A 27,159-nucleotide genomic window follows, 5' to 3' on the forward strand; every position below is an offset into this window, starting at 1 on the left:
TTAGGGCATGTGAGACACCAGAAGGAAAGAGGGAAGATAAAGACTGGGACTGTATAACTTAGTGAAACCTAGAACAGTCAATCATTGTGACAAAATGTACAAATATGCTTTTACATGAGGCAGAATAAATGAATGTCAACCTTGCAAGGTGTTAAAAATGGGGTAGTATTGGGGAAAAAATACAATCAATGCAAACTAGAGTCTATAGTTAACAGCAACATTGTATTATGCTTCCTTTAACACAACAAAGGCAATATACCAAAGTTAATGCATATAAGAGGGGGATATAAGGGAGAGGTATGGGATTCTTGGCATTGGTGGTGGTGTCTGACTTTTTTATTGTACTTTATTTTAATTTTATCTTTTCTTTTGTTGCTTTTTAGCTGTCATTTTTTCTCTTTTTGTCTTTCTACTTTTTTTTGACTCCTCCTCTTTCTTTGTGGAAGAAATAGAAATGCCCTTATATAAATAGTGGTGGTGAATGCATAACTACATGATTATACAGGGAATGTTTGATTGTTTACTTAGGATGGAGTGTATGGTACATGAATAAAACCATCTAAAAAAAAAAAACGGGTTGACGGATTATGAGGACATTATGTTGAATGAAATAAGTCAGACACAAAAGGACAAATATTGTATGATCTCACTGATGTCAACTAATTATAATATGTAAACTCATAGACATGAAATATAGGTTATCAGGATATAGAGTAAAGCTAAAGAATGGGGAGTGATTGCTTAATATGTGCAGAATGTTTAACTAGGTTGAACTTACACATCTGGAAAGGTATAGAGGTGATGGTAACACATTATTGTGAGAATAGCTAACAGTGCTGAATGGTGTGTGAAGGTGGTGGAAAGGGAAAGTTTAGTCATGTATGTCACCAGAAGGAAAGCTGGAGGTTAAAACATGAGAATGTATAACACAGTGAATCTTGTGGTGGACCATGTCTGTGATTAACTGTACAAATATTAGAAATTTCTTTTATGAACTAGAACAAATGTATGACACTATTACTAGAACTTAATAATAGAGGGGTATGGGGGAAAATGTACCTATTGCAATCTATGTCCTACAGTTAGTAATAGTTTTAATACTCTTTCATCAATAGTAACAAATGTACTATACCAGTACTATGAGTTAATAATGGAGGGGCAGTAGATTAGGGGTATGGGAGGATTTGAGTTTTCTTTTTTACTTTTCTTTCTTTTCTGGAGTAATGAAAATGTTCTAAAATTTATCATGAGTATGTGTAGGCTACTATGTGATGATACTGTGAGTCAGTGATTATATACTTCAGATAGTTTGTATGGTATCTGAATATATCTCAATAAAACTGCATTTAAAAAAATACGTAAGAAAAAAAAAGGACCTATAGACCAATAAGAGTTAAACTGAGAGCTCAAAATCAACCCTCACATTTATACCCAACTGATTTTTGACAAGGAAGCAAGACCACTCAATTGGGAAAGGATAATCTTCTCAAAAAATGGTGCTCAGTGCAACAACATGAATGAACCTTGGGGACATTGTTAGGTGAAATAAGTCAGACACAAGAGGATAAATATTGTATGATCTCACTGATAGGAACTAATTATAATAGGTACACTCAAAGACATAAAATATGGAATATAGGTTACCAGGATATAGAATGAGACTAAAGAATGGGGAGTGGTAGCTTAATATGTGCAGAATGTTTAACTAGGTTGAACTTACATATCTGGAAATGGATAGAGGTACATGTTATTGTGAGAATAATTAGCATGTTATTGTGGGAATAATTAGCATGTTACTGTGAGAATAATTAGCATGTAATTGTGCTGAATGGGGTGTTAATGTGGTGGAAAGGGGAAATTTAAAGTCATGCATGTCACCAGAAGGAAAGCTGGAAGTTAAAACATGGAAATGTATAACACAGTGAATCTTGTGGTAAACAATGCCTGTGATTAACCAGACAAATATAAAAAACTTCCTTTATGAACTAGAACAAATGTACAACACTATTACAAGGAGTTAATAATAAAGGGGTATATGGGGGAAAATGTATCTATTATAAACTATGGGCTATAGTCAACAGCAATATTTTAATATTTTTTCATCAACAGTAACAAATGTACCACACCTATACTGTGGGTAAATAATAGGGGGGGGATAGGGGCACAGGAGGATTTGGGTTTTCTTTTTTATTTTCATTTCTGTTCTAAAGTAATGAAAATGTTCTAAAACTGATCATAAGGATGTACGCACAACTATGTGATAATAGTGTGAGCCAGTCATTGTATACTTCAGATGGTTTGCAAAGTATGTGAATATAAATCAATATAAATGCATTAAAAAAAATGGTGCTCAGAAAACTGATCTCCATCAACTTGAAATGTCAAAATGGATCAAAGACCGAAATATAATAGCCAGAGCTATAAACTCCTAGAAGAAAACATAGGGAAGCAACTTCAGGACCTTGTGTTAGGCAATGTTTTCATAGACTTTACACTCAAAGCACAAGCAACAAAAGAAAATACAGATAAATGAGGCCTCATCAAAATTAAAAACTTTTATTTCTCAAAGGACTTTATCACAAAAGTGAAAAGACAATCTACTCAATGGGAGATAATCTTTGGAAACCACATATCTGATAAAGGTTTAATACTGAATATATAACGCAATCCTTCAACTCAACAACAAAAAGACAAACAACCCAATTTTTTTAAATGGGCAAAAGACCTGAATAGGTATTTCTCCAAAGAAGATATACAAATGGCCAAAAAGCAAATGAAAAGATGCTCAACATCATTAGTCACTGGGGAAATACAAATCAAAATCAAATGAGATACCAAGTCACACCCACCAGAATGGCTATTTTAAAAATGGAAAATTTCAAGGGTTGGAGAGGATATAGAGAAAAAGGAACACTCATTCATTGGTGGAAATATAAAATGGTGCAGCCACTGTGAAAGACCATATGGCAGTTCTTCAGGAAGTATAGAATTACCACAAGACCCAGCAATTCCACTTCTAGATATATACCCAAAAGAACTAAAAGCAGGGACTCGAAGAGATATCTGCACACAGATGTTCACAGTGGTATTATTCACAATTGCCAAAAGATGGAAGCCACCCAAGTGTCCATCAACCAATGAATGCATAAATAAAATGCAGTGTAAGTAAACATTGGAGTATTATTCAGCCATAAAAAGGAATGATGTTCTGATACATGAGACAACATGGATGACCCTTGAAGATATCATGTTGAGTGAAATAAGCCAGACACAAAAGGACAAATATTGTTTTACCTCACTGATATGAAATAATTAACAAAAGCAAACTCACAGAGTCAAAATCTACAACACAGGTTACCAGAGGACGGGATAGGGTAGAGAATATGTTAAAATGCATAGAGTTTCTATTTAGGATGATGGAAATGTTTTCTGATAGATGGTGGTGATAGTAACACAACACTGTGAACATAATTAACAGCACTTAATTTTATATTTGAATGTGGTTAAACGGAGAAATGGGTTTTATTTATGTCACTAGAATAAAAATTTTAAAAGAAATCTATGAAACTGCACAAAACAAACAGTGAACCCTAAGTTAAACCATGGACTAAAGTTAAGAGTACAATTATTAAAATGTGCTTTCATCAATTTTAACAAATGTACCACACCAATGCAAGCTGTTAATAATAGGGTGGTATATGGGAATCATGAATATTTTATGCATGATTGTTTTCTAAACCCACAACTTTTCTAATTAAAAATAAAAAAATTTAAAAATGCCTTAAACAGTTTAAAATGTTTTATCAATGACTCAGGTGAAAGCATAGAATATATGCTTATCAATTCTGTGGATGACACTGAACTATGAGACACTAATAAGGTAAATGAACCAAGATTTTTTAAAGACCTCAATAGCTAAAAGAATGAGCTTAAACTAAGGATGAAATTTAATATAGATAAATACAAAATCTTAAGTCCTTGGAAAATTCAAGACAGGATAATTAAGAGACTTCTATCTCAGTATCACTCAGGGAAAAGGATTTAAGGGTTTTAAGTCAAGGCAATCACAATAGAAGTGAACAGTTAAACTAACATAGCTACCCAAAAAAAGTACTAAAAGAGGTTGAGGCAAGAGGATGGAAACATACTTACGAAACATCTCCTCAGTCCAGCACTTTGCAAAAATGTTTGTTATATATGATGTGGCATAACCTTCTCAATAAGAAAATGAGACTGATATAAACACCACTTTAGAGGCTAGGAAACCGAAGCTTTGAGACGTTCCTAGCCCAAGGTCACATTGCTATCATTAAATGCAGCCCGTTTCCACTAGACCACTCTGATTCCTGTAGGCAGTATACATATACAGTGTCCAAAACAAGGAAGATAACAGCTTTCATCTATTTTATTCCATTTTGGTGAGTTCATAATTAGATGCTGTGTTCAAGCCTAGGGACCACATTTCAAAAGGAGTTTGAAAGACAAATTTGATCAGGAAGGGAGCCAAAACAGCAAAGGGAGATGGAGGGCAGTCTTAAGAACAGGCAGGGGAGAGAAGATCCTGGAGGTACATAATAACTAGCTTAATTATTTGGAGGAAATAATTGCTGGAATACTTTGAGTCATGATGTGAAAGATAAAACTTCACAGTCCAACATAATGAATTTAAGGGAGGCCCATGTGAACTTAAATAAAGGAAACTTCCAATTTGGACTCGACTACGAAGGATTAGGTTTCAACTGATCCAGCAAAGCATAAGGAATTTAAGTTGGATTATAAATCCTCTAAAAACCTAACAGACCATACGATCCTTTACTCATAAAGTAGGATGATTTACTTATGCAACTATGTTTAGTAAATGGGTATAAATGGTGTTGCTGCTGTGTCATTCTGGTAAATAACTCTGTTAAAACTATTTCCCCCAGTGGTAGCAATTTACGGGGTAGGGGGGGGGGCGGGCGGAGGAAAAGAGAGAAACGGAAGTCTTCAAAATGGGAACAAAAGCATCACTGCTGCAATCATTTAAACATTAGCTCATTCCGAATTCATTTCACTTCTCATTTCCCTCAGTTGCAGATGGCTCTTTTTGGTGGACGATTTCGTTTCTGAAAAGCCTCCAAAGAACCCCACTCTCGATAGCCCGTGTGTTGGTGCCGCAGCCTCAAAAGCGCACACTCCTCCAGAAAGAGGAGGGCACAGCTGGTGTGGGAACACCGGTTAGGAAAGAGAGGGGCGGAGCGGAAATCTCCCGGGAAGATCCAATGAATCAGAAATCTAACTCAGAGAGGCGCTGTGGAAAACCCCAGCAGCATCCTGTACAAGCAAGACCCCATCTCTTTCAGGATGGTGAAGTCGCTTGCTTAAACTGGGTGTAGAGCTACATTTCCAGGGGATCGGACAGCAGGGGTATCCCTTGTAGGAAATGTTATCCGAAAGAATAAGGCCCAGTCCTTTGGAAGCTCGCGAGTATGGTTTAGGCCACAGCAGGGCCTGAGAGCTGCATTATCCTGGGGCCGACAGAAAGTAAGAAAATGGGGGTTTCGTGTACCTTCATGGGTCGGCTCCAGGCAAGCAGATGGCGGCCCCGGTTTTCCTGGGACAGGCGGGTCCGTGTGCGGAGGGACGCAAGCCAGTCCGTCCCGCGCCGCTGCCCGCAGACCGGACGAGGGAAGGGGGTGCAAAGGAGAAGCCACTCAGAAGCGCGGATGGGGTATTCTTGGGGCACACACTCACCTGTCAAAGCCGCTGCCGTGCCCGGCTACTGCCCAGTTCCCAGCCCCGGGTTGTTTCGCTGCAGACCGACAGTTCCCAGCGCCCGCGGCACAGCCGAGACCCCGCGGAAAGTACAGGACACCTGGTATCTCTTGCAAGTGACAAGACCCGGAGCAACCCGGCCAGCCCAGACTCCGCCCTCACTTCCGGTGCTACCGGAAGTCCCGCCCCTTGGCTTCCCTTCTGCCGGGCGCGCTTGGCAATGTCGACTTTCCAACGCAGCGCACTCTTCAGGAACGACCTTGAGTCCCTGTCCCTGGCCGTGGTGCAAGAGACACTGGCCACCTGTCACTGAAGTACGCCGAAATCATGCTTTCCCGTCTCGCCGTTACGCCGAACGGCGGCGTCTTTCGCAACCAGTGGGGCACTGAGAGGACAAGATAGAATGACCTCATGGGCGGTAACTGGTACAGCGCCGCCTACTGGCGCTGGTCGATATCATGAAATTGTGTCAAAACAGCACTCTGATTAATACTTCGCCATCACACTGCAGAGAGCTACATCATTTTCTTCATTTAAAAAAAAAATACATGTCACAGAATAGGGGAAAACTCATCTATCCAAGTGCATTTCATCAAGATTCTATAATTAAAAATCTAAAATATCTGGGCCCCTAAAGTCCAACACTATCAACACCCCCAAACCCTCCTCCCACCCCCGCGCACACATACACACACGGTCGTTCAAAATAAACACTTCCCTTGGATTCCTGAACACATTTAAAAGCTGAAAACATAGAAATGCTCCTCTTTGGAAGATATACTCACTGCAGCAGGTGGTCTGGTGATATTCCAAGGTCATGCAGGTTTTAAGTCCATCTGTACTACAAATTCCCTCAAGCCTTAAGAACTGGGGAAAAAAAAAAAAATTATCCCTTAAGATCTAAGTTCAAGTTTACTGTTCATAACTGTTAATCAGTTTCAAAACCTTTCATATCCAAACCACTTTGATAGGTTTATTTGCCATGAACCATCTCAGTGGCAGTTCTGTGGGAGTGATGCTATTTGGCTGCATGGAAGCCTTATGGAGATAGAACTATTAATATTTCAGCTTATCTGCAGAAGATGACTCATCCAGTTTCCTTTCGGAAATATTTGATCACCATTGGCTAAGAAGAAAGAACAAAATCAGCTGTTCACTGCAAAGGTGGGACTTCAAGTGCTTTTTTTTTTTTCCTTTGATCTAGGTTGAAAATCTATAAAATAGACTGAGGTCATTACATAAACAGTTTTAGAAACAACCCTAACTGGAATTTTAGAGCTCACCAAGGGTAAATCAAAAACATTTTTCTTCTACTATGGGTCAACATTCTTGTTCCTTCTTTCAAAAAAATAAAGCTCAGGATTCAGATTCAAGAAGCAGTGATATCTTTGTTGCACAAGAAATAAATTTAACATTCTATTTTGGGTTATAAATAACCAAAAAAAATGTAGGATAAAACCTTAAGTTACTTTGGCATTAAATATAATAAAAATTTAATACCAGAAACATCACAGAAATCATAGACATTGACATTTTTGTTTTTGTTTTCTGTCCATTTCCCCTACTCGAATATAAACTCTATGAGGGCAGCAACTTTTTCTGATTTGTTCCCTGCTATACTCCCATTGCCTAGAGAAGTGCCAAGCACATAGTAGGCACCCAACAAAATATTTACCAAAGAGTGGATAAATGTTTGTACTTCTCTTCATGAAAATATAAACTCCTGAATGGCAGAGGTCAAGTTTTCAAATTCCCATTTATCTACCAAATTTATCTAGTTCTATACAAGAAGGGGAATGAGAAAAGCTTAAATTATCGGCAAGCATGTGAATATAATGATCTGAACAACTACCCAACCTCTTGCTCCTACCCATACCTACCCTTACTAGGGCAGGAGACGTAATTCATAGTTTTGTGGACCAAAGAGTTCAATCTACCCAATGAACCTTCATCAGCACTGACTTGCTACCCATTTTTCACTTATACTTCATCCCTAATACTGGAACAGATACTGATGAAGCAAATGTTCCCAAAGTCCCACCTTGAAAAACATTATCATACTCTCTGTATTAGTACGTACTCACCATCTCTTTTCTAATTTTTCAGTACAGCTTGTTACTTTGTGTACCATCTGTGTGCTAAACCAAAAGAGATGACCATTCCAATCTTACAGTGAGTAAATGTTTGGTGTTCAAACTGTTTTTAGAAATATAACGTTGATTCTGGTCTAGAAAGGGAGTTTTCAAGATTTTGAATAAAGAAACAAATCTTCAGTTTTCTCATTATCATCATCATGACACCCACATTGATTCTTACAAAAATGAGATAATTATTAGAGAAAAAAAGTGTTGGGAGACTCTGCTATAGTGAACAACCAAACAGACACCATAAAACTGTCCCAGATTAAGTTAAAAATGATATCTCTGTTGACTGAAAGTACCTACAAATGAAATATAAAATATTGTGGTTGCTTTAAATTGGTCTCTGGGTCACATATTCAATAGCCTTTTACATCTTTATCAATACTATATATCATAACTCAACAAGCAATTACATTATTAAAAATAACAGTGACCAGCAATTGAGTGAGGTATTTTTATGCCTATTTTAGAGACGAGAAGCTCTGAGATATTTATTAACTTGCCTGGTGTTACAGAGTAAGAGGCTGAGTTGGAGCTAACTCCCATGTCTATTTTTGTAAATATTAGCCATATGGAAGTGAAATACTCAAACAACTTTGGAATAAACTTTGTTAAAAAACAGAACTATTTAAAACCAAACAACTGCATGAAGCTGAGTAGTATAAAAAGGCCTAGGCATATATACGTAATGGTATTGCTCTGTTGTGCATTCTGAATTCTGCATTTCACCATATCTGTCCATCATTAAAGTCTTCTTATAGGGACATCATTATTACATTGTTGATAGCAACATAACTTGGGATCTTCAAAATAGCATGTTCAATTGAAAATACTATGGGATGTCCGTATGTCCAGAATGTTTGGTCATACCAGCCTATTAATGATGTTATAAATCGTAAAATCAAAAAGGAGATAAGACCACCTAAAAATGCAAATATAGGAAATTTTCCCTCTGGCCTCTTTTGTTAAATACTCTAGCTATCATATAGGAGATTGTGGGTTGTTTATGGTGATGAGAATAGAGAAAACTGGAGAAGATATTGTTTTATTTTTAAAAATATATATGTTTCCTTATGCATGAAAATTGCCTATTCATGTAGTATCTCACCAAATATCATCAAGTTAAAAAAAGAAAACAAAAATTTCCTAAAGTCCTGAAAGCCAGAATGGCCTCTGCATTCTTTCTATTACTCCTGATATCCCAACAGCCTACATGTATTAAGAGTGGTACTAGTAATACTTTCCACCATGGAACATTGCTTATTTAGTGGGCATTTCTTTTCCCATAACTATATTTACACTTGTGTGAAGATACAAACAGCATTAAGATATGGTCCCTGACTTCAAAGAAATTACAAGTTACTTAAGACAAGAATAATATGAAGCAAAACAAGCTCCATTAAGCATGATATTAACTATAAGTATATTCATGTTCAGAAAAAAAATGCTATTTTGTTTGGAAAAATTGAAGAACGCACCAAGGAAATTAACTCATGCTGAGATTTGAAGGCTAAATAGGATATAGAAATGGATGGAGAAGCAGGGACACATGTCAGATATAAATATAAATAAAAATTAAAATACAGACAAGTGATGGGTAAGAAACTGATAGCAAGAAGAGCCCAATTGGTTCAAGCAGAGGGTATGTTACAGGGAGTAATGAAAAAATGGCGCTTAGAAGCACAGGACATGGAGGGCCTTTAAAATCAAACCACTTGGTCTTGATGAAATAGGTACAAAGGAACTATTATTCATCCCTGAGGATGGAAGAATGTAAAGAAAGTAGTAGGCAGAAGTAGGGTTCCTCTCCAGAAGTTCTCTGACTTCACTGTGGGCTCCTCGTCTTCTGTCTCTTAATGATTGACTGTTCCCCATAACACATTTTCTGCTTTTTTCTAGTTTCACTCTACACCTTCTTAAATCCAGTTTTCTTGCCTTCAACAACATATATGTTGATGGGTATACATACTTATTTTCTTCCCAGAATCATCTCCCAAGCTCTGGACTTGTATATTTAACTTCTGCCTGGAGAGGTGGTAGAGCATGAGGTGAGGACCACAGGCTCTAGAGTTAGAGTGTCTGGGTTTAAATCCTGACATTTACCATTTAATGGCCACATACTTTGGACAACTTATTTAATCTCTCTTTTGATGGTTATGTTCTTGTGTCAACTTGGCCAGGTGATGGTGCCCACGTGTCTGGTCAAGCAAGCACTGCCCTAACCATTACTGCAAGGACATTTGCAGCTGGCTAATAAACCAGAAGGTTAGTTTATTAAATCATCAGACAATTGCTTGCATCTGTGGCTGATTACATCAGTGAAGGGTGTGCCTTCCGCAATGAGAGAATTCAATCAGCTGGATTTAACCCAATCAGTTGAAGACTTCTAAGGTAGAAAAGAGAGAACTTTCACTTCTTTAGCCAGCCAGCCTCTCCTGGGGAGTTCACCAAAGATCTTCATTGGAGTTGCCAGTTCACTGCCTGCCCTATGGAATTTGGACTTGTGCATCCCCATAAATGTGTGAGACACTTTTATAAAATCTCATATTTACAGATATTTCCTGTTGGTTTTGTTTCCCTAGAGAACCCTGACTAATACAGCTTGGTACTGGGAGCGGTTCTTGAGAAACAGAATCTTAAAATGGGCTTTTACAATTGGTAAAATTGGTCTTGATGAAATACTCTGATTAGATTCAAAGGCACTTATGACTCCATTTCCAATAATCAAGATGGCACTGACAGTCCATGGCATGAGTTGACAATGGAAATGCGCAAAATGTCACCATTTGATTCTCCTAATCACACTCTTGTATGAGGCTAAGCTCTGAGTGACAGTGTTTTGACACCTTAACAGACTTTTGTGGAGTTAAGAGGTACAATTATGTTGTCTGGTTGTTCTTAGATATGCTGGAAAAAGTTATAAGAGAAAGGGATGAGCTAAAGGCTTCAAATTTGAAATATAAGTGCCATATAACAGATGTACAGGTTTCTATGTGTGACCTTAAAGGAAATCTTATTTTCTGTGGCCACAGACTTGAGATCTCTGAAAACCAGACCCAGACTCTCATTGTGTGAGTAGCAGATTTACAATGTAAACTAAAGTCTCAACCTCACAGGGTGTCTGCTGTTAAAGTAAAGGCATTCACTGGAAAAGAATGGGATTCTGAAAATTGAGATGGGGACATATGATAAAAATGTTAGTTGGGACATTGGGACACTGGATTCTGCTGAGTCTTTGCTAGATATACCTGTAATGGTCTGCCCTGAGGAAACAGCCCCCACCCCCACCTCCAGCCTGCCCTTAGAAGACAGATAACCAACCTCCAGTCTGCCCTGAGGAGTCTGCCATCCAACTCCACCTAAAGAGATTAACCCTTCAGTGCCTACTAAACCTGTAATCACATCCCCCTGAGGAAACAGCCTTTGTAGGGAGAGATTAATCCTATTTCACCAGATGAAACTGCAGTGGAATTTCCTGAGGTAATTGGCTTGAAGGATCCCACCACCACTCTTTTCTTCAAGAATGATAAAGTCCCAACAGGGCCTGAAGGGGGAGGTACAAAGTGTGACCCATGAGGAAGTACACTATGCTCCAAAAGAACTGCATGAGTTTTCTGATTTTATATAGACAGAACTCAGGGGAATATGTGTAGGGATGGATATTAAGGGTGTGGGATAATGGTGGAAGGAACATAAAGTTGGATCAGGCTGAATTTATTGATCAGGCTGAATTTATTGATATTGGCCCAATAATCAGAGATCCTGCATTCAGTGTTGTAACCCAAGGGGGTAGAAAGGGCATTAAGTTTGTTTGGGTGGTTGGCAGAAACATGGATCAAAAGGTGGCCAACATTACCAGAGGTCAAAATGCCAGAACTGCCCTGGTATAATGTAGATGAGGGGATCCAAAGACTTAGAGAGATGGGTAAGTTAGAGTGGATTTATAATGTAAGACCAGCTCACACACCCCAGGAATGTCCAGAGGACACACCTTTTACCAGAACTGTGAGGAATAAATTTGTGAGGCTAGCTCTGTCATCCCTGAAGAGCTCTGTAGTTGCCTTTTTCTGTAGGTCAGCTATTACTGTGGGAACTGCTGTCACTGAGCTGGAATCATTAAACAATGGGGATAATCAGATCCCCAGTTCACAGAAGCCACTTGGCAGCAGTTAATGGCCACAGGCAGGGTGGGCATGACTACCATAATAGCAGGCTCAAAGCAGCAGTCAAAATAATCTGACTTGCAGAGACTTATGGCATTGCCTAGTAAATCATAGAGTACCTAGAATTAAAATAGATGGGCAGTCTACTTTATTCTTGTTTGGTCCTTATAAGCAGAAGTATCTAAGTCAAGTGAACAAAAGACTAACTTGAATTACAAAAATAGAGAGTTATGGCCCCTTAATCAATTCTCAGACTTGAGACAGTTTACAGACCCAGAGCCCCTTGAATGAGGGGAAGGTTGGGTACCCTTGGGGAAGGACCCTGTTACACTGTCAAAAATTTATAAAAAATCTTCCTCCCAGCCTTCCCAGGGGGGACCTATGGCCTTTTACCAGGGTAACTGTGCATTGGGGAAAAGCAAATTATCAGATATTTTGGGGATAATTAGACACTGGCTCAGAAGTAACATTAATTCCAGGAGACCCAAAACATCACTATGGTCCACCAGTCAGAGTAGGGGCTTATGGAGATCAGATGATGGATGGAGTTTTAGCTCAGGTCCATCTCACAGTGGGTCCAGTGGGGCCCCAGACCCATTCTATGGTTATTTCCCCAGTTCCAGAATGCATAATTGAAATAGACATACTCAGCAACTGGCAGAATCCCCACATTGGTTACCTGACTCATGAAATGAGAGCTATTATGGTAGAAAAGGCCAAGTGGAAGCCACTAGAACTGCCCCTGCCTAGCAAAACAGTAAATGAGAAGCAATACCAGATTCCTGGAGGGGTTGCAGAGATTAATGCCACTCTTAAGGACTTGAAGGATGCAGGGGTGGTGATTCCCACAACATCCTCATTCAACTCTCCTATTTGGCCTGTGAAGACAACAGATGGGTCTTGGAGGATGACAGTGAATTATCATAAGCTTAACCAGGTGGTGACACCAATTGCACCTGCTGTTCCAGATGTGGTATCATTGCTTGAACAAAACACATCCCCTGGTACCTGGTATGCAGCCATTGATCTGGCAAATGCTTTTTTCCCAACAGCTGCTAGTAAGGACCACCAGAAACAGTTGGCATTCAGCTGGCAAAACCAGCAATATACCTCCACTGTCTAACCTCAGGGTTATAGCAACTCTTCAACCCTGTGTCATAATATTGTCCACAGGGATCTTGATCATTTCTCCCTCCCACAAGACATCACACCGGTCCATTATATTGATGATATCATGTTGATTGGACCTAGTGAGCCAGAAGTAGCAATTACTCTAGACTTACTGGTAAGGCATTTGCATGTCAGAGATGGGAGATAAATCCAACAAAAATACAGGGGCCTTCCACCTCAGTAAAATTTCTAGGTGTCCAGTGGTACGGGTCATGTCAAGATATCCCTTCTAAGGTGAAGTATAAGCTGTTGCATCTGGCCCCTCCTACAACCAGAAAAAGAGGCACAATGCCTAGTTGGCCTCTTTGGATTTTGGAGACAACATATCCCTCATTTGGATGTGCTACTTCAGCTCATTTACTGAGTGACCAGGAAAGCTTCTAGTTTTGAGTGGGGATTGGAATAAGATGAGGCTCTGTGACAGGTCCAGACTGCTGTGCAAGCTGCTCTGCTGCTTGGACCATATGATCCAGCTGATCCAATAGTCCTGGAAGTGTCAGTGGCAAATAGAGGTGCTGTTTGAAGGCTTTGGCAGGCTCCTATAGGAGAATCACAACACAGGCCCTTAGGATTTTGGAGTAAAGATTTACCATCCTCTTCAGATAACTCTCCTGCGAAACAGCTTTTGGCTTGCTATTTGGGCCTTAGTAGAGACAGAACACTTAACCATGGGCCACCAAGTTACCATGAGACCTGAGTTGCCTATCATAAGCTGGGTGTTGTCTGACCCACCAAGCCATAAAGTTGGGCATGCACAGCAGCACTGCATCATAAAATGGAAATGGTCTATACAAGATAGGGCTCGAGTGGGTCCTGAAGGCACAAATAAGTTATGTGAGGAAGTGGCCCAAATGCCCATGGCCCCCACTCCTGCCACATTACCTTCTCTTTCCCAGCCCACACCTCTGGCCCCTTGGGGAGTTCTTTACAATCAGTTGACTGAGGAAGAGAAAACTTGGGCCTGGTTTACAGATGGTTCTGCATGATATGCAGTCACCACCTGAAAGTAGACAGCTGCAGCACTGCAGCCCCTTTCTGGGATGTCCTGAGGGACAGTCATTAGGGGAAATCCTCCCAGTGGGTGGAACTTCAAGCAGTGCACCTTGTTGTTCATTTTGCATGGAAGAACTGGCCAGAGGTGCATTTTATACTGATTCATGGGCTGTTGCTAATAGTTTGGCTGGATGGTCAGGGACTTGGAAGGAACGTGATTGGAAAATTGGTGACAAAGAAGTCTGGGGAAGATGTATGTGGATAGACCTCTCTGACTAGGCAAAAACATGAAGATATTTGTGTCCCATGTGAATACTCACCAGAGAGTGACTTCAGCAGAGGATCAAGTGGATAAGATGACCTGCTCTATGGATTCAGTCAACCTCTTTCCCCAGCCACTCCTGTCATTGCCCAATGGGCTCATGAAGAAAGTGGTCATGGTGGTAGGGATGGAGGTTATGCATGGACTTCTACTCACCAAGACTGACCTGGCCACAGCCACTGCTAAGTGCCCAATCTGCCAGCAACAGAGACCCACACTCAGTCCCCAATATGGTACCATTCCCCAAGGTTATTAGCCTGCTACCCAGTGGCAGGTTGATTACATTGGACCACTTCCATCATGGAAGGGACAGCAATTTGTTCTAACTGGAATAGACACATTCTCCAGATATGGGTTTGCCATCCCTGCATACAATGCTTCTGCCAAAGCTACCATCCATGGACTTATGGAATGCCTTAGCCACCATCATGGTATTCCACACAGCATTGCTTCTGACCAAGGAACCTACTTCACAGCAAATGAAGTGAGGGAATGGGCACATGCTCATGAATTCTCCAGTCTTACTATGCTCCCCATCATACAGAGGCAGCTGGGTTGATAGAACAGTGGAATGGCCTTTTGAAGACTCAATTGTGGTGCCAACTGGGTTGCAATACCTTGTAGGGCTGGGGCAGTATTTTCCAGGAGGCTGTGAATGTGCTGAATCAGTGTCCACTCTATGGTGCTGTTTCTCCCATAGCCAGGATTCACGGGTCTAGGAGTCAAGGGGTGGAAATGGGAGTAGCATCACTCACTATCACTCCTAGTGATCTACTAGGAAAATTTTTGCTTCCTGTTCCTGCAGCCTTAAGCTCTGCTGGTCTATAAGTCTTAGTTCCAAAAGGAGGAGTGCTCCCACCAGGAGAAACAACAATAATTCCATTGAACTGGAAGTTAAGACTGCTACCTGGCCACTTTTGTCTTCTCATGCCTCTGAATCAACAGGCAAGGAAGGGGATTACTGTACTGATGGGGGTGATTGCTCCTGACTAGCAAGGGGAAATAGCACTGCAACTACTTACTGGAGGTAAAGAAGAGTTTTCCTGGAATACGGGAGATCCCCTAGGGCATCTCTTAGTACTACCATGCCCTGTGATTAAAGTCAATGGAAAATTGTAACAATCCTATCCAGGCAGGACTACCAATGGCCCAGAAACTTCAGGAATGAAGGTTTGGGTCACCCCACCAGGTAAAGAATCACAGCCAGCTGAAGTGGTAGCTGAGGTAAAGGGAACATGGAATAGGTAGTGGAAGAAGGTAGTGAGAAATATGAGCTATGACCACCTAACCAGTTAAAGAAATGAGGATTATAATGGCAGGAATATTTCCTCCTTGTTTTGTTATGTGTATGTTTGTATTTGTCCATACAGCAAATATCTTTGTTTTCTTCTCTATCTTATCTCCTTATCATATGACATAAATTGTATTTTTTATTTCATAGTATTTAAATTATAGGATATCAAGTTTAAGAGTGAATGTTACCCAAGGACTTGCACCCTATTTTGGAGAGATTTGGTGTGTTTCAGTTGTATGCAGGGCAGCTGAGTATTGTTAGGTGAAACATATGTCTGTTGTTGTGTTGTATTTAGAGATTAAGTATGGTTTAAGGTGATGTGTATAGCTGCCAAGTTGACAAGGGGTGGAATGTGATGGTTAGGTTCATGTCAATTGGCCAGGTGATGGTGCCTAGGTGTCTGGTCAAGTGAGCAGTGGCCTAACCATTACTACAAGGACATTTGTGTCTGTCTAATAAACCAGAAAGCTGGTTTATTACATCATCAGTCAGTTGCTTGCAGCTGTGGTTGATTGCTTCAATGAAGGGCATGCCTTCACAATGAGAGAATTCAATCAGCTGGATTTAATCCAATAAGTTGAAGACTTTTGAGGGAGAAGAAAGAGAACTTTCACTTCTTCAGCCAGCCAGCCTCTCCTGCAGAGATCATCAAAGACCTTTGAAGTTGCCAGTTCACTGCCTACCCTTCAGAATTTGGACTTGTGCATCCTACCCTGCAGAATTTGGACTCATGCATCCTGCCCTATGGAATTTGGACTCGTGTGTCCCCCACAGTTGCATGAGACACTTTTATAAAATCTCATATTTACAGATATCTCCTGTTGGTTCTGTTTCCCTAGAGAACCCTAACTAATACATCTCTGTTGCCATCTGTAAAATGAGGATAATAATGCTATCCACCTTTTGCAGTTGTGTTAAATAAATTAATATATGCAAAGTGTTCATGACACTATCTGGCTCACACTAAAAGTTCAAGTGATACTCACTCTAGCTATTATTATTGCATATGTGTGTCAGGGCTTTTGGAATGCAAGTGACAGTCACTTAAACCTGGCTGAGCAAAAGAGGAATTCAGTGATTCATGAGAGCAGGAGTGCAAGTGACCTCAAAGACAAGGTGAAACCAAGGACTCAAATTCTGTCAGGATTCTCTCTCTTCATCTCTATGCTTGTGTCTCTCCACATGCTGGCTGCATTCTCACCTACTGTGGACCAGCTTCTTTCACCAGCAGGTTCCATATCTGCCAGCAGCTGCTGGGAATCCATCCTTAGTTCAGCCATCAAAGAGGCACTGATTCTTTTCCTATAGTTTCAATTCAAGACATCCGGGGAAACAAACACTGAGTGTCCAGGTTTGGGGCCCATGCCCAACCACTCCTATATTCAGTTGGATAAATGCAATCTCTTCAGCAATCATACTTTGGAGCAGAGGGAGGAAATATTTCCCAGAAAAGGGAGGCTCATCCCAGAAGAGGGAATGGACTGTGTATATTAAAGAAGAGGTGCCCACTATGATTTAAATTGCCCCAGGCAATACAACTAAAATATATTTTGAACTGTATTATTATCACTTCTCTGTTGCAATGTTGCTTATCCTCCTCATGTATTCCATACCTGCATGACATCATTCACTTTCACGCACCAGAAACTCATGATTCACCCTAGACTTACCCTTATACCTGGCACTCCTCCTCCCCATCCAAATGCCACATTTTGTCAATTTAAGATGCATTCTTGTTCATATCTCTAAATTAGTGCGCCATCTTAACAGATTTTGTGTTAATCTTTTGATAGATGGGGCTCCTTGAGAATAGCAATTATCTCTTTTATTTCAGTATCCCCAGTGCCTGACAAAAAAGGGAAATGAGAAAAATTTTGTTGAAAGAATAAACTAATAAATGAAAGACAAATTAAGAACAGAAGAGAACAGTATGATTAAGCTTTAGGAATATTAGCAATGATATTGGGGGAAAATCTCATTTATAACCTGTTGTGGTCAGCATAATTCTAAACTGCCCCCCCCCAAAGATGTCCCACCCTAATCCCCTGAACCTGTGAACTCCTTAAGTTGTGTGACACAGTTTTTCTTCATATAGGGAGACAATCCAAGTGGGACCATCAAATCACATGAGGCCATGAAAGCAGAGCACTTTCTCTGGCTGGTGGTAGGAGGAGAAGTCAGAAAGACTTGAAGCTTGAAGAGGACTTGAGACACAATTGCTGGTTTGAAAATGGAAAAGGTCATGTGCAAATGCATGCAGGCGGTCTTAAGGAGTGACAAGGCCTCGGGCTGACAGCCATGGTGAAAATGACCTAAGGAACTGAATTCTGCCAACAACCTGAATGAGCTTAGGAGTAGATCTTTCCCTCCTCAAGCCTTCAAAAGAGTCCAGCCTGACTGGACATCTTGACCTCAGCCTTTTAAGACCCTAAGCAGACAGCCAATTTCTGCCCACTGGAATAGAAAACTAATATACCTGCAGTTGCTAAGGTACTAATCCATTATTCTGAGACCTAATAAATAAAAGGTAAGAATAAAATATCCTGTCTTTTCTGTTTGAATTGCATTTTGGGATCATCAAATAATAGATGAGGAAATGTTTTCTACATAGAAGAATCCTAACCAATAAAAGCAGAAGGAATGATAGAATTAGAGTATCACCATTTTGCAGGGCCTATTTTTAAATAATGAATCTAGCACACATATTTCCAGAACAGAATACAGTTTCACAGGTTGATATATTCTCAAGCATCTCAGAATTGGTGATAAAGTCTGACATTCAAATAGCATTTTATAGTACAGCATAGATTCACACATGACAAACATTTCCTCATATTTCCTTTTAGTCTTTCCTAAGTTTAAAAACTGGGTTTTAAATAAATATGTTTAAAAAAATCCTCTTTTAACCTAATGGTATCTATGCTATGTTGTCTGGAAGCCCCCTATTATTCCTTTAGGTTCCAAAATCTCAGTGTTCTGTGCCTTCACAATAACACTCATGAAATATTTTAAGACTAAGGGAAGAGAATTTCCACAGATTTGCACTTTCTTTTCAGATTTTTTAAAATTAGACTATTTGATTGGGTTATCCTTCATGATATTTATTTGTTTCTTGCCCCATCACACAAACTGTAAAGCTGCTTGCAAAAATACTTATAACATAATAACAGGAAATAGTTGAAGAAATCTGCAAAATAATGCCAAGGGTTAAATGCACACAATGCAATCCAGAATAACTTGTTAAGGGGAGCTGCAAATTAATCTCTAAATCCCTGTAATACTTACATCATTCACAATATCTCTGTGATTCCAGCACTTGAGGAGTGAGTGCTCCAACCACAGATTTGCTGAAGAGGCTAGCTGGTGATTGTTTCAGTTTACTAAAGCTGCCAGAATGCAATATATCAGGATTGGCTTTTACAGCAGGGACTTATTAGCTTACAAGTTACTGTTCTTAGACCTTGAAAATGTTCAACTCAAGCCGTCAACAAGACGATACCTGGACTCTGAAGACAGGCTGCTAGCATCCAGGACACCTCTGTCACATGGGAAGGCACATGGCGAGCATCTGCTGGTCCTTCACTCCCGGGTCTCAGTTTCAGCTTCAGGTTCAATAGTTTCCTCTCACAGCATCTGTGGAGCCTCTCTTAGCTTCTCTGGGGCTTTTCTCTGATCTTCTCTAAATTTCACCTCTCAGCTTCTGTATGTGTTTTTTCCTCTTATAAAGGACTTCAGCAAGAGGATCAAGACCCACTCTGAATAAGGAGAGTCACATCTCAATTGAAGTAACCTAATGAAAAGGTCCCACCTACAATAGGTCTGTACCCACAGGAATGGATCAAAAGAACATGGCCTTTTCTGGGTTGCATAACGGCTCAAACTACCAAATGACTGTGTTTTGAACTTTGTACTCAGATCCTCTTGGCCACTGCTGATTAGTTTGGAAATGGGATTCTGACCCAAGGGCAGACAAATGAAAGTGAGCAATACATAGCGAAGACCAATTCAAAAAGAGTCCAGGGCTCTCCAGTTACCCTTTCATACAGTTTTACTAAGACATCAAAAGCAAAGGGACATTTAGCAATTGGAACAAATGTTGAAAGGACCATATGGATTATGAGGAAGCCAATGTTAGGAGAGAGAACGTAACTATGAGAGATGAGAGAAATATAGTGAGAAAACCAGTTCTCAGTAATGAATTCCTGCTGAGGTTCCCAAAATATTAGATAATTCAGAACCACCTTCCATTCAGGCTACCAAGTCAGGGCCCTATTAAATCTCTTGTTCCTGGCCTATCATGAGTTTTACCTCCCTTACACCTTTACAATACTTGTCCCCTTTTCCATCAGTTAGCTTAAGGATCTAACTAAAATGGCCCTGTTGTGGTCAAGGCAAAAACAGAACACAGCCAATTAAAAGATTCTATGCCCATATGATAAAAACAAGTCATATGTTCAGAAGCACAAATCTTTCTGATAAGAGACAAGAGACCTGGGTCCACATAAAGTAGGTATTGTGTGATCTCAGGCAATGGTACTTGAAAGTCTTCCTAACCTTGGCCTGGCCTAGCTAAGTGAGAATGACCTGGAGGAACTTACTAAAATTTCAGATTCCCCAGATGTCACTTCTGGAGGTACTGATTCCACAGGGCTAGAACCGCAGAGGAGCCCCGCAGATAGTGGATTATATTCTCAACTACAATTTTGGGTTATGGGACTTACTGAAACTGCAGTAATGAAAACTTAAAACACACACACAAAACAAAAGCTTTTCTTTTTCCACTAGAAAAAAAAATAGAAACATTTTAATGCAGTAAGTAATCTCCAAACTTCAGTTTTTTCATTTGTAAAAAAAATAAAAAATAAAAAAATAAAAAAAGAGTTATTGTAAGGATTAAATGAAATGATAAATGTAAAAGTTCCTAACACAGTATCTAATACAGGCAAATTAAATAGCAGGAAGGGAATTAAAGGCCATCTAATGTCTCTCTTAAAACAGATAAAGGAACTGAGGACAGGAGTTCTAGTCCAAGGTGACTAAGTGAATGAGTAGCAAGACCCATAGTGGAACTGACATCTTCTGAATTCAGTTGGCCATTCTGTACATTGGCAGTTCTCAAAGACTGATCCAGGGACTCCTGAAGGTTCCTGAGGCCCTCTCTGGGGGCCCATGAAATAAAAATTAATTTCATAATAATACTGAGATGTTAGTTGCCTTTTTCACTCTCATTTTCTCACAAGTGTACAGTGGAATTTTCCAGAGGCTACATGCTGTGCAATGACATCATCATTCTGAAGGCTAATGGAATGTGTGCTTCTGTATTAAATATTCTAGAATTTTTTTAAGATAGTAGGTTTAGGGCTTTGGTTCTCAAAGTATAGTCCACAGATAGCCAGGGGTTTCTGAGAACCTTTCAGGAGGTCTGTGACTTCAAAAGTATTTTCATAATAATACTACAATATTACTAGCCTTTTTCACTGTGTTGCTATTTCCACTAATGAGGCAAAAGCAGTTGGGGGCTGGGAGGGCTGCTGGTACTTTGGCAATAATCAAACTTGTATTCTTCACTGCCTTAACACTTGCGAGAAAAAGTAAAATGTCAAGTTCACTTAGCAATCTCCTTCATGCAGTAAAAAATATTAATTTAAAAATCTCTGTCCTTGAGTGCTCATCCTTTTTTCTTAATTTTAAACTTTTTATTTGGAAATACTTTCAAACTTACCGGACAATTACAAAAAATAATACAAACCCCATACAGAGAACTACAACATAACCCCTTCCCACCAGATACATAGATCCACCAATTTTAACATTTTGCCACATTTGCTGTATCATTCGATCTAGCTGGCCATCAATGAAATAAGCTATCCATCTATCTGTTTATCCATCAATCCATTTTCTGAACACCTGAGAGTACTCATCTGTTTAGTAGTCTGTGTAACAAAATGGGAAATCTACATAAAGTATTCTTGTTACATACCAAAATACATATGATGGTTGTCTTGAGGAAGAGCACTTGTGAGATTGTTTGAGTTGCAGCTGAACCAATTAACTGCATTTATCATGAAACATCATTTTTACTGCAAAGAAAGACTGACAGAAAAACTAAGGTTATTAAGACCTGGGGTTTGGGCAGACATTTTCTTGAAAATAAATGAAGTGAGCTTGTCACTACAAGGAACATAATTGTGGTTAATGATAAAATTTGAATTTTCATGCAAAAAGTTGAGTTTTAAAAAATTTGTATCTCCCACCAGAACTTTGACAACTTCCCAATTCTTAAAGAATTTTCTGATGGGATTGGTAGTGTTCTTAACACATGATTTTTTTATATTGAATAATGAACTGTGTCTATATTTGGAAAATCTGCATGATTTGTTCAATATTTTTCATATGACCAATGCGTATTACAAGATCATGCATAGGAAAATATGCATTCAAGGTGCAATCTAAATCAATGAATTTTATTGTAACAGAATATGAAATGTTCATTGATGTGGTTTCAGAGTCCGAATTGCAAATAACCTTCAAAAAACTACCACTTGTAGCATTTTGTTATAGTATCAAAGAATATCCATGATTAACGGAAAAGGACACTGTTCTGGTTTCTGAATGCTGCTGGCATGCAAAACACCAGAAATGCAGTGGCTTTTATAAAAGGGGGGTTTATTTGGTTACACAGTTACTGTCTTAAGGCCATAAAGTGTCAAAGGTAATGCATCGACAATCAGGTACCTTCACTGGAGGATGGTCAATGGCATCCGGAAAACCTCTGTTAGCTGGGAAGACATGTGGCTGGCATCTGCTTGTTCCCAGGTTGCATTTCAAAATGGCATTCTCCAAAATGTCTGCATCAGCTTCCAACAGCCATCTTAAAATGTCTGTCTCAGCTCCAGCTAGCTGTGAGCTCCTTCTGTCTGAGCTTTTATAGAGCTCCAGTGAACCAATCAAGGCCCATGCTGAATGGATGGGGCCATGCCTCCATGGGAATTATCCAATCAGAGTTATCACCTACAGTTGGGTGGGTCACATCTTCATGGACACAACCTAATCCAAAGGTTCCAACTTCATCAACACTAATATATCTGCCCCTACAATGCATTAAAGAATATGGCTTTTATATATATATATACACAAGCTGGCATATTTCACCCCCTGGACACCAGAAAAACATATTCTTTCCAAATACAAAATACATTCATTCCATCACAATATCACAAAAACTTAAATCATTTCAGTAACAATAGGTAAGTACAAGATCCCTTCAAAATCAGTTACAAGCATGGTCTGTCCTAAAGTAAAACTCCCGTCTGGCTGTAGATCTGTGAAACTTGTAACAAGTTATCTGCTTCCAATATACAAAGGAGGGACAATCATAGAATAAACATTCCCATTGCCATAAGGAGAAACTGAAAGGAAAACAGGGTTAACAGGACCAAAACAGTTCCTAAAACGCACAGGGAAAACTCCATTAGATTTCAAAGTCTGAGAGTCGTTTACAGAATGATGTTTTATCCTTGGGGCTTGAGAAAGTAGGAGTCTAACCCTTCCTAAGAGACTTTGTAGCAGACCTTTTCTCTCCAAACACTGGGATGAGTACTCCAACATATCCACACACTGGGGAGACCACCTTCTCAGCCCCACCCTCCTCAAACATCGGGGCAGCACCCGGATTCTCTTCCATCTCTGAGACACATGCTCAACCCCTTCAAAACAGTGGGGTGGCAGCCAGGCTCTCCCCAGTCTCCAGGGAATGTGCCCACCCTCTCTGAGGCCTGAGATGACAACATTCTTCCTGAGCATCAAGGCAGAAGGCCCACCATTGATCTCCGGGGCAAACTCACCGTTTCCCTGTGTGTGGGCCACTACACTCTCCCAGCCTGAGATCTCTTGATTCCAGACCTCAACCTCCATGGCTGTCTTTGAAGAATTTTTTCCTTCAATTTGTTCCTTGTGTGTCTCTTCCAGTCCAGACCGGCAGCAGCTCAGTCTATAAAGATCTCACAAAAATTCTGTTGGCTTCACATGAAGCACACAGGGGTCAATGCCATTAGTCAATAGGACTTTCCACAAATCCTTTCTGGATAACTCTATCTCCAATCTTGAACTGAAATGGCGATCAGTTTCCATATTTGGTTAAGTCCTCATGTGGAGCTATAACTTCTGGGGTTCCAGCCCCTAGAAGCCTGGAATTTTCCAAACCATCAGTTTCTGGTTTCTTTGAACCCAAGAGTACAGTTCTAAGTTTATCTCTCTCCGCTCACATTGTACTATAAGCTACAAGGAGAAGCCATGCTATTTCCACAACTTTTAGTTTCAAAATCTCATCAGCCAAGTATCCCAGCTTGTTGCTCTCAAATTCTTCCTTCCATCTGACACCAGGACTCAATTTTGCCAAACTCTCTGCCACTTTAAAACAAGGGTTGCCTTTCTTCCAGTTCACAACAGCACATTCATCATTTCTGCTCAAGACCTCATCAAAAGTATCTTTAGAGTCCGTGTTTCCACAATCTCTTCAAAGGAGTTTAGGCCTTTTCTATCAAACTCCTTACAGTTCTTCCAGAATCTTCCCCTTATCCATTTAAAAAGCTGTTCCAACATATTTGGTATTTGAAACACAGCAGCACCCCACTTTTCTGGTACCAAAATCTGTTCCAGTTTGCTAATGCTGCTGGAATGCAAAACACCAGAAATGTAGTGGCTTTTATAAAAGGGGGGGGGGGTTGGTTACACAGTTACAGTCTTAAGGCCACAAAGTGTCCAAGGTAATGCATCAACAATCAGGTACCTTCACTGGAGGATGGTCAATAGCATCCAGAAAACCTGTTAGCTGGGAAGGCACATGGCTGATGTTGTCTGCTTGCTCCCAGGTTGTGTTTCAAAATGGCGTTCTCCAAAGTGTCTGCATCAGCTTACGATGGCCATCTTCAAAATGTCTGCTCAGCTCCAGCTAGTTGTGAGCTCCTTCTGTCTGAACTTTTATAGAGCTCCAGTGAACCAAGCTATGAGCTCCTTCTGTCTGAGCTTTTATAGAGCTCCGGTGAACCAATCAAGGCCCATGTTGAATGGGTGGGGCCATGCCTCCATGGAAATTATCCAGTCAGAGTTATCACCTACAGTTGGGTGGATCACATCTCCATGGACACAACCAAATCCAAAAATTCCAACTTAATCAACACTAATATGTCTGCCCCTACAAGAATGCATTAAAGAATATGGCTTTTTCTGGGGGACATAATATATACAAACTGACACAGCTACTAAGATACTTCTCTATTTCCTGACTACATATCTGTATGAGGCCAGATTTTCTTTATATAATTCAGCCAAAACAACATATCACAAAAGATTGAACGCAGAAACAGCTGTCTTCTATTAAGCCAAACATTAAAGAGACTTGCAAAATATATTGTTCTAAAGCCAACCTTAATTTTTGTTTGGGGAAAAATAATAATTTTTATACAAATATTATTTATGTTAACATGTAGTGGGTTTATCACTTTTTTTTAATTGTCATCTTATTAAATTTTATTTTAATGCAACTTTATAGAGATATATTCACACACCATATAATCCATCCAAAGTATACAATCAGTGGCTCATAGTATCATCATATAGTTGTGCCTTCATCACCACAATCAATTTTAGAACATTTTCATTACCCTCAAAAAAATAATATAATAAAAATAAAAAAATAAAAAAACACCCAAAGCATCCCATACCATTTATCCCCCCTATTATTTATATATTTTTTGTCTTTGTTTTATTACTCATCTGCCCATACACTGGATCCAGGGAGTGTCAGTCATGAGGTTTTCACAATCACATAGTCACACAATAAAAGCTACCTAGTTATACAATCATCATCAAGAATCAAGTCTTCTGGGAGGTGGGGCAAGATAGCAGCCTAGAAAGTTGTGGAATTTAGTTAGTCCTCTAGAGCAACTAATAAATAGCCAGGAACAACTAGTATATGGTCTGGAACAAATGTTGGGGGACATCTGTGACTGGACATGCATCATACAATAGCCTAGAATGGGTGGAATGGCTGAATTGCAGCATAAACTGCAAGTAAAGCTCCCCAAACTGTGGAGCCAGTGCCCCTCCCCCACCAGCACACCATGCTGAGCTGAAACATTCCCTCTGGAAAAAAGAAGCTACTTACCTGGAGCGAGGGCAAGTAACTCAACCAAGCTCCAATTTTGGTTTTAATTTAAAAAATTTGGACTACTGAATACAAGCTACAAGCACAGATAAACCCAGAGAAAACAGGAAAGGAATCTGAGGTTCCTCCCAACAGAGAGGAGGCAGGGCTGACAGAAAAAAATACATAAATAAATTAAAACTGAGGCTTTTGGAGATGGCTGAGCTCAGAATACTAGAAAAAGGCTGTGTCCCAAGAAAAGGGGCACAGAGAACCAGGTACCAACACTGGTTGACTGGTGAAACTGGGGGCCTGGGGACTGGCTCTGAAAGGGGGCTTTTGCTCTATTTCCTTTTATTTTCCTCTCATTCTAAGTGCCTCATTAGAGAAAGCCTTGGGCATTTTCAATTGTCAGCACTGACCCAGGCAATGGTGGAGTTAACAGAGTCAGAGAGACAAAGGAGGAATTCAAGTGTAGAAGATAACTACCTAAAGGATGTACCTTCCCAAAGAACAGGGGGGTGGGCCCAGCTCAAGTAGCTGCCATCCCTCAGAGAATTCAGACCCAGGGACTGGAGAGGGGAAAAAAACAGAAACAACTTAAGCTTGGCTTCTGACATCCTTGGCCCCAGCCAGGACAAGGTTGACTGAGAATTAAAGGGACTGTAGCTCTTTACACCAGTGGGGAGCTGCGGGTGACAAGTGCAACAGGTTGGAGAGGATAGGAAAACACTGAGTCTAGAGACCTCACAGAAAAGTCTGACAACCTGCTCCTCAGGGAAACTTGATACTGATTACATCTTCCTCATGAGAACCTGGGCCCATCTGGTCTGGGAAATGTGGTTGGGGTAATTAAGGAAACCAGATGCCTAGACAACAAAATTATGAGTCACATTATGAAAAACAAAGATATGGCCCAGTCAAAGGAAGAAATCTACTCTTCAAATGACATATAGGAGTTGAAACAACTAATTAAAGATCTTTAAACAAACATGCTAAATCAATTCAAAAATCAAATCAAGGGGCTGAGGGAAGAGGTGGCAAATGAGAAGAAGGCTATAAAGAAGACATTGGGCAAACATAAGGAAGAACTCAAAAATCTGAAAAAACAATTGGCAGAACTTCTGGGAATGAAAGGCACAATAGAAGAGATGAAAAACACAATGGAGACATACAAC

The 27,159-nt window shown here is 39.9% G+C and overlaps 1 protein-coding gene across 3 annotated transcripts in view; it reads right to left on the minus strand.

Annotated features, from left to right (window-relative positions):
* The window catches only part of WDR37 (WD repeat domain 37), a 103,296-nt gene extending 83,765 nt beyond the window's left edge, over positions 1-19,531 (minus strand). Inside the window, exons 1-2 of one of the 3 annotated variants that reach the window (XM_037835676.1) lie at positions 19,337-19,531; positions 6,540-6,621 (exon numbers count right to left, since the gene is read on the minus strand). The gene's annotated coding sequence lies outside the window, so the exon portion shown is untranslated. Of the gene's footprint in view, positions 1-5,733; positions 6,024-6,539; positions 6,779-19,336 lie in introns of those variants that run through there. The other 2 variants (XM_037835675.1, XM_037835672.1) reach the window with 2 other exon arrangements.
* Between the last annotated feature and the right edge of the window lie 7,628 nt (positions 19,532-27,159).

The sequence above is a fragment of the Choloepus didactylus genome, chromosome 5, assembly GCF_015220235.1.
Source record: "Choloepus didactylus isolate mChoDid1 chromosome 5, mChoDid1.pri, whole genome shotgun sequence".
NCBI classification, from domain to species: Eukaryota; Metazoa; Chordata; class Mammalia; order Pilosa; family Megalonychidae; genus Choloepus; species Choloepus didactylus.